Source organism: Mirounga leonina, unplaced genomic scaffold (assembly GCF_011800145.1).
Source record: "Mirounga leonina isolate KUSES-001 unplaced genomic scaffold, KU_Mleo_1.0 Mir_127, whole genome shotgun sequence".
Taxonomy (NCBI): Eukaryota; Metazoa; Chordata; class Mammalia; order Carnivora; family Phocidae; genus Mirounga; species Mirounga leonina.
The window spans coordinates 75,403,862-75,419,010 of NW_023270316.1; positions in this window are offsets into that span (position 1 = coordinate 75,403,862).

The window sequence follows — 15,149 nt, forward strand, 5'->3', positions numbered from 1 at the left end:
ACAACTAATACCCCTTCACCCATGTGTTTGTACACAAATGCATCTCTGAACATCCTGTTAAGATGGAGGTCATAGAAAGATATTTCATACTCATGAATTGGAAAAATTAATGTTAAAATGTCCATATTTCCCAAAGCAATCTACAGATTCAATGCAACCTCTACCACAATTCCAATGGCATTTTTCACAGAAATAGAAAAAACATTTCTAAAATTTGTATGGACCCACAGAAGACCCTGAATAGCCAAAGCTACCTTGAAAAACAAGAACAAGGCTGAAGGTATCATGATTCTTGATTTCAAACTGTATTACAAAGCTATAGTAATCAAAACAGTATAGCATTGGCATAGAACAGACACAAAGCTCAATGGAACAGAGAAGAGAGTTCAGAAATAAACCTATGCATATATGGTCAATTAGTTTACAACAACAAAAAAAAAGCCAAAAATATACAATAGGGAAAGGACAGTCTCTTCAATAAATGGTGTTTGGAAAATTGCAAAAAATGCAGTTTCCACATGCAATAAATGAAACTGGACCACCTTATACCACACACAAAAATTAAATCAAAGTGGATTAAAGATTGGAATGTAAGACCTGAAACCATAAAACTCCTAGAAGAAAACATAGGCAGTAAGCTCCTTGACATCAGTCTTGGTGATGAATTTTTTGAATTTGACATCAAAAGCAAGGGCAACAAAAGGCAAAAAAATAAACAAGTGAGACTACCTCAAACCAAAAAGCTTCGCACAGCAAAGGAAACCATCAACAAAATGAAATGGCAACCTACTGAATGAGAGAAAATATTTGCAGATCATGTATCTGATAAGGGATTAATATCCAAAATGTATTTTTAAAAAAAACCTCATACTACTCAATAGCAAACAAACAAACCAATTTAAAAATGGGAAGAGATTCTGAATAGATATTTTTCAAAGAAGACATGCAGATGACCAAAAAGTACATGAAAATATGCCCCACATTACTCACCATCAGGGAAATGAAAATCAAAACCACAAGGAGATATCACTTACACCTGTTGGAATAGCTATTATCAAAAAGACAAGAAATAACAAGTGTTGGGTGTTGGTGAGGATGTGGAGAGAAAGGAACTCTTGTGCACTGTTGGTGGGAATATAAGTTGATGCAGCCACTGTAGAAAAAAGTATGGAGATTCCTCAAAAAATTAAAAGTAGAGCTACCAGATGACCTGACAATTCCACGTCTGGGTATTTATCCAAAGGAAACGAAAACACTAATTTGAAAGGATATGTGGCAACCCCATGTTCATTGCAGCATTTTTTACAATAGCCAAGACATGAAAGCAACTTGACTATCAACTGATAAAGAAAATGTGATGTATATATATACAATAGGATATTATCCAGCTACAGAAAAGAAGGAAGTTTTGCCATTTGTGACAATATGGATGTACCTTGAGGGCATTATGTTAAGTGAAATAAATCAGAGAAAGGCAAATACTATTTTCTATGTGAAATCTTAAAAAAATAAGCAAACAAACAGAACCTGAGAGCTACAGAGAACAGATTAGTTGTTGCCAAAGGTGGGTGTGGGGATGTAGACAAAATTAGTAAAGTTGGTCAAAAGGTACAAACTTCCAATTATAAAATAAATAAGTCATGGAGATGTAATGGGCAGCATTAATGTGGTTGCTATGAGTAGATCTCAAAAGTTCTCATCACAAGAAACAAAAAATTGTAACTATGTGTAGTGATGGACGCTAACTTGACTTATTTTGGTGACCAATTCATAACATATACTGATACTGAATCATTAGTTGTATACCTGAAACTAATGTGTCAATTATATCTCAATTAAAAAACTATTGCTCCTTGAACTTGCTAAAGTTTTCTCATAAGTAAGGTAATATCTCTCAAATATATCTTCTTCCTGGAATTTGCTAAATGTTTTACATATTTCATGCTTTATGATATGCAGCTGTATCTCATGGCCAAATTTTATGCATTCCAGGCTCTATGCTCTTCATAAAAATCTAAATCAAATCAAGTAAGTTTCAGAGTGTTATTTTTTCCCAAGACCAAAAGTATAACTATTAATCATTTCTGATCTTATTAGGGTTCTCTAAATATTATAAAATTAACATTTAAAAAAAGGTAGAAGTCAGATCATGTACTCCTCTGTACAAATCCTCCAAAGACTTCCCATCTTACCCGGACTGAAAGCCAAAGCCCACATCATTGCTTACAGGACCCTACACAATCCAATGGCATTTTACCTCTGATCTTCCCATAGGGTTCCTACTCTCCCCCTCTCTTTATTCCTGCCATACTGATGCTCTTTGAATGAGCCACTGAATCCTCCTGCCTCTGATACATTTGTGCTATTCCCCCGGCCTGCTCTTGCCCAAGTCTCTGCATGGCTCCCTGCATCATCAGCTCTTAGCTTCACTCAGACCCCATCTTTTAGGCGAGGTCTTCTGCAGCTACTTGTTCTAACATTGTAAGCCTCACCCCCAGCACTCTCCATCCCTCTTTCCCACTTTATTTCTTCCATGTGTTTATCACCACCTCACATTCTACATATTTACCTTATTATTTTTTATATAATCTGCATCCCCCAACTAGAATATATATTCCACAAGGGCTGGAATTTTTGTTTGATGTATTTGCTTATCTATTCTGACACTTAGAAAGGTGTCTGGCACATAATAGTTTCTCAACAAATATTTGTTAATAGAATGAACATGGGAATGGTGTATGTTTCCTAAGAATGAAGTGCATAAAACACAGATGGCCAATAAGCATATGAAAAGATGGTCAACATTTATGTCATTAGGGAAATTGAAATCAAACCCACAATGAGATACTACTTCACACCCACTAGGATGGCTATATTTTTTTAAAAAGATAATAACAAGATATGAAGAAATTGGAACCCTCATATATTGCTGGTGAGAATGTAAAATGGTGCAGCTACTTTGGAAAAGTTTGGCAATTCCTCAAAATGGTAAATAGTCATCATGTGACCCAGTAATTCCTTCTCTAGGTACATGCCCATGAGAATTGAAAACATACATCCACACAAAAATCTGTACATAAATATTCACAGCAGCATTATTCATAATAGCCAAAAAGTGGAAACAACCCAAATGTCCATTAATTGATGAATGAATAAGCCAAATGTGTTATATCCATGCAATTGAATATTATTCAGCAGTAAAAATGAATGAAGTACTGATATATCCTACAATACGGATGATCTTTGAACACATTATGCTAAATGAAAGATGCCAGTCACACTTACATGAAATGTCCAGAATAGGCAAGCATATATATATATATATGAACAAAAGGGAGATTAAAATTTGCTTAGGACTTGGGGTGGGAGTGGTGGCGGTGAGGGAGAAGGGGGAGTGAGTACTAATGTCTATGGGGTTTCCTTTTGGGGGGTCAAAAATATTCCAAAACTAGGTTGTGGCATTGCATAACTTTGTGAATACACTAAAAAACACTGAATGTATACTTAAAATGGGTGCATTGTATGGCATATAAATTATTCTCAGTAAAGCTGTTTTTTTTAAAGAGGATGAGTTGCATAATTAAAGTTAACAAATATTTAATTCACTATACTTGGTCAATTGCATTTTGTATCAACTTTTCCTACTCCATCTGTAAATTTTCCACAATTCCTTATATTACATTGAATTAGTGGCCTAATTCCCAGTTTTGTAAAACACTCTCAGTAACTAGTTTATGATCCATTTGATCATCTTTAAATCAAAGGGCAAGTTTTCTTTACTGAATTCAAAACATCTTGACCAAACTCACTCTAAGCCTTATAGTTCTATTCTTAAATAGTGAGGTTCATAAAATGATAATCAGAAGTTCCTCGCAAAGTCGATATTTGTTGACTCAATGACTGCTCAGAACTGGATTTTTCTTCCTACTTCATTGGTTTCTATAACACTGGGTTTTCGAAATCCAGTTAAAACCTGTGATTTGTTGCCTGAGAGAAAAAGAAAAATAGTTTAGACTGTATTGTGACAATTATAATTGTTAATATTTATTGCATGGTTAGCTTGCACCAGACACACACTGAAGCACCTCATGTATCTTAACTCATTTTAATCCTCACAGTCAACCTGTAAGGTAGGTATTATTGTCTCTTTTTCACTAATGAGTTACTTAAAAGACAGAAATAACTTGGCCAAGGTCATATATCTACTAAGTGGTGAAGCAGAGATCCTAACCCTAGCAGCATGGTTCCAACACCTATGCAGAGAAAAGTCAGCAGTGAATCACCGAATTAACCCTTTTCCCACTGCAGCATTCACTCAGTTAATAAATCTTTATAGAGTCCAATCAAATGAAGACATAAAAACAAAACAAAATAATAATGAGCCAGGGCTCTTGTTCTGGAATTACACAATCTAACGTGGGAGACAAATACATTCTTGAGCAACAAAAATACAAGATGATAAGCCTGTATCATAAGGTCCAAAGTTCAACCAGAGTGAAAGGTGCATATTAACTTTGCAGGAGATGGGGAAGAATGAGGAAAAATGGCACTGAGAGGCTGTTTATTCCAGACAAAAAAAAGCACAGGATGCAAATGTAAAGTGGTATGAAAAGAACATAGTGTCCTGGAATGACCTTGGTGTGTGAGAGCGGCAGAAGAGGACCGGTAAAGTGGACGCCTGGCTGTGAGGGACCCCGTATATTGGGCTAATGCGTTTGGAATAAAGAGCACCAAAGAGTATGGGCTTTACATAATCCTATTTGCATTTTGAGGAGGTAACTAAGAATTCCAATCACTGACAAAGGTAGAGACAATGAAAGGGTAGAGACGGCAGACAGTAGGCTCTTGTAACAATTAATCTTCTTACACTGTTGGTGGGAATGTAAGCTGGTGCAGCCACAATGGAAAACAGTATGGAGGTTCCTCAAGACATTTGAAATAGAGCTACCGTACAACCCAGCAATTGCACTACTGGGTATTTACCCCAAAGATACAAATGTAGTGATCTGAAGGGGCACCTGCACCACAATGTGTATAGCAGCAATGTCCACAATAGCTAAACTGTGGAAAGAGCCGAGATGTCCTTCGATAGATGAATGGATAAAGATGACGTGGTCCATATATACACAATGGAATATTACTCAGTCATCAGAAAGGATGCTTACCATTTACATCAACGTAGATGCTGAGTGAAATACGTCATTCAGAGAAAGACAATTATCATATGGTTTCACTCATATGTGGAACATAACCGGGCAGAGGATCATAGGGGAAGGGAGGGAAAACAGAATGGGAAGTCATCAAAAGGGAGACAAAACATGAGAGACTCTTAACTATAGGAAACAAACTGAAGGTTGCTGGAGGGGAAGTGAGTGTGAGGATGGGATAACTGGGTGATGGGCATTAGGAAGGGCTTGTGATGTAAGGAGCACTGGGTGTTCTATGAAACTGATAAATTATTGAACACTGTATCTGAATCTAATGATGTACTCTTAAGTTGGCTAGTTGAATTTAAATTTAAAAAATGCAAAAAAAAAAAAAAACCCACCCACAATTGACACAGATTTTTTTAAAAAAAGAAACAATTAAAAGTTAGTAATTTATTTCTCTTTTTAGGTTTATGATAAGCCATTTGTTGTCCCAGGACCATGGTTAGTACTATCTAAAGCAGTACTGTCCAACAAATACAATGCAAGTCACATATGCAATTTAAAATTTAAATTAAATCAAATTAAAATTTAGAAGTCCCATTAAAACAAGTAAGACAAACACATGAAATTAATATTTTATTTAACCCAATGTATTAATCATCTCAATGTGAAATCAATATAAAATATTAATGAAATATTTTATTCCTTTTTTCGTGCCAAGTCTTCCAAATCCAGTGTGGGTTTTACACCTAAACGGTTCTCAAATGCTAAATTTGCTTTGGCACTACTTGATCTGCATGTAGATTTCATAAAATTTACAATCAAAAAGTAGACTCATATATCCAGGTTGTTCTAAACACAGTTAAATGTTGCCCAGTATTTAAATTGAATGTCCATTTTCAAATTTAAATTGATTCAAATGAAAATTTTTTTAAAGATTTACTTATTTATCTTTTAGAGAGAGCACAAGTGGGAAGGGGAGAGAGAGAAAGAATCCCAAGCAGGCTCCACACCCAGCACAGAGCCCTATGCGGGGCTCCATCTCACAACCCTGAGATCACAGCCTGAGCCGAAAACAAGAGCCCAAGGCTTAACTGAAGGCGCAAACCCAGGCGCCCCTCACTAGCTATATTTCAAAGGCTCAGTACCCACACATGGCAAGTGGCTACCATTTTAGACAGCGCAGATTGAAATACTAATTCTGAACCAAGGCAGAATGACTTACCACACACTCCTGCTTGGCTTATCATAGGTGTTCACTAAATACGTTTGTTACTATCAGAAAGCATAGGATTTAAAAAATAGAGACTCTGGGCTGCCTGGGTGGCTCAGTCAGTGAAGCGTCTGCCTTCAGCTCAGGTCATGATCTCAGGATCCTGGGATGGAGCCCCGCATCATCGGGCCCCCTGCTCAGTGGGCAGTCTGTTTCTCCTTCTGCCTCTGCCCTTCCCCCTGCTCATGCTCTCTCTCCCTCTCCCTCAAATAAAATAAAAAATCTTAAAAAAAAAAAATAAAAAATACAGAATCACTAATTCTAAACCAACTGCAAATAAAGCCGTGTATAAGATGGGAGGAATTCTTTTGGAAACCAAAAAGAATAAATGCTCGGCACATCATTGATTTTGGCTATTATTTAAAAGAACACTTTCCTTTAGACCAATCCTCTGTTCAGCTACATAGAAAATGCAAACTATGATTAGAAAGAATTATTCTGTGTTATTAATGTGCCTACAAAGTAGTAAAACACACACACACAAAATAAACAGTCCCAACAGGTCAGGAAACTTACACTGTGCCTTGAATAATAGTACAAGAAACTAGCCTTCCTGCAGGAGGGAAATCATCTCCCCTGCCCCCTGCTGTCGGCTGCCCTGCACTGCAAGCTCCAATTCTGGATTCACTGCATTCAGTGATGACAGATGGCCAAAGGTTTCCCACAGCACTGAGAAATTTGCCAATGGTGAATACATTTTCCTTCCTAATGATGATTTGAGTGCCATCTCTGAGTAGGGAAGGCTGGGGGCCCAGCTCCCTATGAATTGGTTTCCCCACCAGTCATGGCACTAGTAAAGGAGAATGTAGAGAGGACTCCTATGACAGTTAAAGGAGAGAAAAGTAATGGACAAGGCTGGTGTGCAACAGAGCAAATGATGATATCGGCACAGAAGGTCATTCAACAAGTGGTGTGGACGTAAGAGACGGCAGGGAGCAGCAGGGACGAGGGTAAATTGGAGGGTCAATGACAGCTCCGAAAGGGCAGCTCCCTGAGCAAGTGGAGCGGGTGCCAATCACTGCTGCTGGATCTGCCCACTGTCTGTTCACAAGAGAAAGATTTGGGATTTCACGTAAAATCTGGTTTTTAAAAATCAGCAAACATCCTGTGGGCCAAACAGGTGTCTAGTTTACAACCTCTGAACATAAAGTCACAGAAGGTCAAAATAGGGGCGCCTGGGTGGCTCAGTTGGTTGAGTGCCCAACTCTTGATTTCGGCTCAGGTCGTGATCTCATGGAATCGGTCCTGTGTGGGACTCCATGGTCAGCGGGAAGTCAGCTTCTCTCCCTCTCTCGCTGTCCCTCTCCCTGTTCATGCTCTCTCTCTCAATAAAAAATCTTAAAAAGAGAGAAAAGGTCAAAATAAAGAGCAACACCAGAAACAGAGTTAAAGTAAAAGCTATGTGAAAGATAGTTATTTTGAAGAAAGAATAATGCAAATTAGATCATAGACCAAAGAGAATAAAACCCCTGCTGGGATAGATGCAATCTAGGTCAGTTTACATCCATATCAGGTATAAGATAGATTAATAGACTATGTACCCATAACAATTAAGTAAAGGCCTTCTCTCTAGACCTATATTTGGGGGTGCTTGGGTAGTGCAGTCAGTTAAGTATCTGACTCTTGGTTTTGGCTCAGGTCATGATCTCAGGGTTATGAGATCAATCCCTGGATGGGGCTCTGTGCTCAGTGAGGTATCTGCTTGAGATTCTCTCTCCCTCTTCCTCTGCCCCTCCTGCTCATTCTCTCTCTCTCTCTCAAATAAATGAATAAATCTTAAAAAAAAAGAAGAAAGAACTATATTTGGATTAGGTCTCCCAAAATACACTCCCACTACATAACACCTGGAAATGTTGGGTAGAATTCTTTTTTATAAAGATTTTATCTATTTATTTGACAGAGAGAGACAGTGAGAGAGGGAACACAAGCAGGGGGAGTGGGAGAGGGAGAGGCAGGCTTCCCGACGAGCAGGGAGCCCGATGCAGGGCTCGATCCCAGGACCCTGGGACCATGACCTGAGCCGAAGGCAGACGCTTAACGACTGAGACACCCAGGCACCCCTTAAGCCCCAGTTTTGCCAAAAGTTTGGTTAAAGATGATTTTGTGAGCCTATTCTACCTGATGGGTAGAATTTTTTAAGACTTTTTTTTTTAAGTAGGCTCTATGCCCAATGTGGAGCTTAAACTCACAACCCCAAGATCAAGAGTTCCATGCTCTATTAACTGAGCCTACTAGGCACCCCTAAAAACACCTTCTAAGCTCATAGCTGAGCTAGCAAGAAAAGGTAAATTCTTAGAAGTCAAAAAATTGAAGTGAAAGCTTGAGGAAGGGGGAGCACAGAGGCTGGTAGCTGCCAATGATCTAGAGGGTTTAGCAGCTGCTTAGGGGATAGGCCAAGGCCCAGGAGCCTGTGCAGTCTACCAGTTGTCCCCCAGAAAACTGTCCCCTTCTTCTTTACTAATAGGAGCTTTAGCTCAGTGCCTGACCACCTACCAAAAGACATATCCTGACCTCATTTGTAGCTATGTGACCAGGTTCTGGCCACTGTGATGTGGGCAGAAGTGACGTATGCAACTTCCAGATCACACTCTTAAAAGGAAAAGAGGTGTTTTCTCCATGCTTTCCCTCTTCCCATGAGCTGATATGCAAATATATTCCATTGTGCAGACAAGAACATTATTCTCCAAATAGCAGAACAACACTATTAGGAGCCTGGGCCTCTCAGTCTTCTGAGCAGTCAGTCACATCAACCCTGGACTGCTGCTTGGACCATCATATGAAAGAGAAATAAACTATCTTTTTCAAGCCACTGCATTTTGAGGTCTCTTAATAAAGCAGCTTTGCCTGTATCCAAAGTAATATGAGCCATACAAAGTAAGGAGATGACAGAACCCCCCAACTCATAGAACAGGGACACCAAACGTCTACACTAGGAGCCACCCTTTTCATCTAATGGACCAGAAGACAGTGATTATTTTAGGCATTGCAGGCTGTATGGCCTCTGTCCCAACTAGTTAACTCTGCCATTGCAGACCAGAAGCAGCCACAGACAATAAGTAAACAAATGGGCATGGCCGTGTTCCAATAAAATTACTTACATAAACAGTAAGTGGGCTTGATTTGGCCCACAGGCTATCGTTTGCCAACCCCTTGTCAACATATTACTAAATAAATAAATGAATAAAGTGTCTAATAAAGAAAAGTTGCCTGTTGTAGCCTTGGCTCTCTCAAGTGAAAGAAAATTCTACTGAGAATTCATTACTCAGAACTGACTCTCAGAAGCGACTATGGTTTCAAGTCACACTATATATGTGGTCTAAGAAAATCTTCAAAGTGAGATGTTATTTTGAAGTGGACCTGGGTCAGGTGCCTAACAAAAAGCAAATGCAAATCCTCTGGAACACATCTTCAGCCTCAAAGAATTCCCAAAGATAAATTCCTGTCAAGGATGAGCTCACACATAAAAATTGTAAAACACACAAGGAGAAAGACAATCACTTTGAACAATTCAGCAGAAGAAAAAACAACAAAACCAGATTCTATTGACTTTAGATACAGGACTTATCAGTGACAAACATAAAATGAGTACATTGAATAATGCATAAAGAAAAGAAAGTGTAAGTAAGGATAAGAGATTATCAAAAAGTGATGAGGCATAGTATTTAAAGGACTAATGAGAACTTCCACAAAGGAAAAAAAAAATTGAAGTTTAAAATTAAGTGAATTTTCAATAAAATTACCAAAATGATTAAAATTTTTAAAAGATGGTCTAAACACATGAAAAAATGGTCAACATCACTGGGCATCAGGGAAATACAAATCAAAGCCACAATGAGATACCACCTCACACCAGTCAGAATGACTAAAATTAACAAGACAGGAAATGACAGATGTTGGTGAGGATGGGGAGAAAGGGGAACCCTCTTACACTGTTGGTGGGAATGCAAGCTGGTGCAGCCACTCTGGAGAACAGTATGGAGGTTCCTCAAAAAGCTGAAAATAGAACTACCCTATGACCCAGCAATTGCACTACTAGGTATTTGCCCCAAAGATACAAATGTAGTAATTTGAAGGGGCACTTGCACCTCAATGTTTATAGCAGCAATGTCCACAATAGCCAAACTATGGAAAGAACCAAGACGTCCATCAACAGATGAATGGATAAAGAAGATGTGGTATATATATATAACGGAATATTACTCAGCCATCAAAAAAATTTAAATCTTGCCATTTGCAACGACATGGTTGGAACTGGAGGGTATTATGCTGAATGAAATAAATCAATCAGAGAAAAACAATTATCATATGATCTCACTCATATGTGGAATTTAAGAAACAAAACAGAGGATCATAGGGGAAGGTAGGGAAACCAAAACAAGAAGAAATCAGAGAGGGAGACAAACCATAAGAGACTCTTAATCATAGGAAACAAACTGAGGGTTGCTGGAAGGGAGGGGGGTGGGGGGATGGGATAACTGGGGGATGGACATTAAGGAGGGCATGTGATGTAATGAGCACTGGGTATTATGTAACACTGATGAATCACTGACCTCTACCTCTGAAACTAATAATACACTATATGTTAATTAATTGAATTTAAAATTTAAAAATAATGAATAAATAAAATAAAAATTAAAAAATAAAAGATAGTCTAAAATCACAAAGACAATGAGAATAGGAAAAAAGTTAATAGCAAAGGAATTTTAGGAACCATAATGGAAAAGTAACTTAGCCGATCAAGAGGAAGGGGAGGGGCAGAGGGAGAGGGAGAATCTTAAGCAGGCTCCAAGCCCAGCATGGAGCCCTGCTCCACCTCACAACCCTGAGATCATGACCTGAGCTGAAAGCAAGATTTGGATGTTTAACTGACTGAGCCACCCAAGCGCCCCAAGAAAGCTACTGATACTTCTGCAAGTAGGGGTGAAGATGGGACTGAAAACAGAATTGACTAAAAGCTTTAAGAGGTGAAAAACAGTCACTTCCAAATGGAGAAAAGGGAGACTGCTGCTTTTGTAACAAGGCTTATAGAAACAGTTGACTCTTTAAATTCTGTCATGTGATTTTGATAGAAAATAATAATTAAAAAATGAAAATAAATTCTGCTATTTTCAAGAGTAAGAAATTCACTAAACTAGTAATTCAGTTAGAAGGGCATAATATTGATAAACAAAAATATGTCTTTAAATGTTCATATATCATCAAAAATAGGGATGACTTTCAATGATACATTTTCAATCTTATTTATATACAAATGATTTTAATTGTATCTGTACACACACAGACACACACATACACACACCTCACACACAATTACAGTTTTAGGGGAAAAAAAAGTACAAATAAGACCACATCCACATAGGCTCAACACTACCTACATAAGGATTCTAAAAGTGGTAGTTTTTAGAAACTTAACAGATTATTTCAAAAATAAGATAAAATCATTCCATCAAACAAGTGCTCAGTCAATAAGGTCCAATTAAAAGACAGTTTATTCCAGTTTCCACAGTGGCACCTACAGTTCGCCAAGTAAGGTAAGAATAGAATTTGTCACTCATGTTGTTTATCTAAGAGTTGGTGTCAGTGAATCAAGTTATCATGTTTATCTAGGAGAAAAATTTTTAGAAAAAAAAAAAGCATTGGCCACGGAGATTTAACTTTTCTTCTGCCTTCTCAATATGTAACTATATAGAAGGCATTAAATTTGGAAATGACACTGAGCTGAAAGTGCTATCATTTAATAATGGGTTTCTAAGACTTCACTAGAACAACACTTGGGATATTGGAGTTTGAATCTTTAGCATCATCACTTAGGACTTGTATCACTTTGAGCAAATTACTTAGTTTCTTCTCTCATCTCTAAAAGAGAAAGGATATCACCTACCTTAATGTTACTGGAATGCTCAAAAACTTCATGACTGTCAACGCACTCTAGAAAGTGGTATCATGAAGTCTCCTTTCAGTTCTGCGATTCTCTAATTACAACCTGGCACCAGCCACCTCGCTGAGTCTTCTAAAGACAACTTCATACAATTATGAAGTTGCAATGATAAATAAATACAAGACTATAAATTGTATAACTTAAAATGTCTTAACTCTCTTTTTTTCTTCTCATTGACTTCTCACTCATTCCCAGAAGTCATTAAAAAAAAAAAAAGACTAAAAAATTTTGGCAACATAAAAAATTAAAACTTCTCCACAGCAAAAACAAAAACAACCATAAATAGGTGAAAAGGTTAACTGTGAAACATTTGCAATACAGAAGAAATTATATAAATTTTTTTTTAAAGATTTTATTTATTTATTTGAGAGAGAGAGAATGAGAGAGAGCACATGAGAGGGGGGAGGGTGAGAGGGAGAAGCAGACTCCCTTCCGAGTAGGGAGCCCGATGTGGGACTCGATCCAGGGACTCCAGGATCATGACCTGAGCCGAAGGCAGTCGCTTAACCAACTGAGCCACCCAGGCGCCCTATATAAAATATTAAGGACGCCTGGGTGGTTCAGTTGGTTAAGCGTCTGCCTTTGGCTCGGGTCTTGATCCCAGGGTCCTGGGATTGAGCCCTGCATCGGGCTCCCTGCTCAGCGGGAAGCCTGCTTCTCCCTCTCCCTCTGCCTGCTGCCCCTGCTGCTTGTGCTCTCTTGCGCTCTCTCTGACAAATAAATAAATAAAATCTTTGAAAAAAAATTATATAAAATATTAAGAAAGTTTGAGAGCAACATGAAGGGGGGATGATGACATAATTTTCATTTAAAAATGTCACACGGATCCAAGACTAAAGGTTTAAAATTGTTAGTTTTTCCAAACATCTCTATGAATAGAAAGTGAATACCTCCAAAGAGCTCTTACAAATAATTATTTAAAAGACGGCTAATACCACACAAAAATGTTCAAACTCCCTAATTAAAGAAATTAATAAAACTGGATGCCATTTTCACCTATCCTACTAGAATTATTTTTAATCGCAAAAAAAAACAAAAAACAAAAACACAATCTAAATATTCACCAAAACGAACTAGTTATTAAACAACAGTGTGGACATATATGCTATGCAGCTATGAAGAAAAATAGCAGGTATCAGAATGAAAAGAAATGTAACTGAAACTTCCTCTGGAAAGTGGGGTATCAGTTGCCTTTTATTTTATCCCTTTGTTGTTCAAATGCAAAATTATCTTTATTAAATAAACATGTGGTTCTTTAAATTCAAATTGTTAGTAAGTCATTAAAAATAAATGATATTCTGGGGCACCTGGGTAGCTCAGACCGTTGTGTCCGACTCTTCATTTCCGCTCAGGTCATGATCTCAGGGTTGTGAGATGGAGCCCTACCTTGGGCTCCACACTCAGCATGGAGTCTGTTCAAGATTCTTTCTCCCTCTGCCCTTCCCCCTGCTCTCGTGCACTCTCTCTCTCTCAAATAAAGAAATAAAATCTTAAAAATAAATCACTCATTGCTCAAAGCCACCTACTATTACAACTTTTTTGTAGTTTCCCCAAGCCAAATTAGTATTGCCTCTCTGCTCTCAGTAATTTTCTTTGTATCTTTATCCTATCACCTTAATAAGAAGCTCGTATTGTATTATACTTATTTACATATAGTAAGAGTTAAAATCCTAGACTCTAGAAAAACAGCCTGGGCTTACTGGCCCATCTACTTACTAGTGACCATTAAAGATTACTGAACTTCTCTGCGCCTATTTTCTCATTTGTAAAAAAGAAATAATAGTATCCACCTCCTAGGACTGAGGAATAAATGAGTTCATATATGGAAAGCTCTTAAGAGTAGGCCCTTGCCTCCACTTAGCACCGGATGTTAGCTGAATCTGAGCACAGAAAATACCCTACTCAGATTTATTTTCCTCTAAACTCCCAGCAGTGACTTGCATACAGCAAATATTAACAAATGTTTACTGAATTAAACTGACTTGCTACCAGGGGATTCAAAGGGAATGATTGAGGATGACAAAAACAAGGTCTCTGAAAGTTAAATTTACAGCCCACTCTTGAGCACTGCAACCTTTGTGAGCCTGGTAGGTTTTCTGTTGTGCTTCACTGGCAGATTAGGTAGGAGAGGAAAAGTGCATTAGATTGAGTAGGAAAAGGCAAAAAACAATTTGGACCATGACCAATTTTTCCAGTAATCACTACTCTTTCCTCTATCGCTATCTCTGAGCACCTGAGCTGCTTGCCCATTTCCATGGTCTCCTCAGGCCAGTTGAGGTTCATCTCTCTGTAAGGAGAGATCTAGTCTCACGCAGTCTGAGCATGTAGTGCTGTCTTGGGTTCCAGGAGTCAGGCAAGCCTTCCTGGAAAGGCTTTCTTGCTAAACTTCTTACTGTCCTAAGAGTCAAATAGCCCAAATTGCTCCCCCTTACCATTTTCAAGGTGAGCAGAGCACCCCTCATTGCTGGAATGACTGGCTTTTCTCTGAGCCTCTTCATAGGGAAGCAGTGGGAAAAGGTGGCTACAGGAGTGCGGCTCCTGCTTCTTCCTAACACTCTTTACACCCTCGATATGACTATTCACCAAGTCCCATAGCCCTTTGTACTTACCTTGCCTTGATCTATAGTTTATTGTATACTTGGAATTTCCCCCATCTAAATCATGTAACGTCATTACCCTCAGTGCCTTTGAGAGCTTAGGCATGGAAATCAGTGCGCTATTCCTGTTACCACAGAAAACCCCAGCTCCAAGATTTGACAGCCATGTGACCTCCAGTAAACTGCTTAAA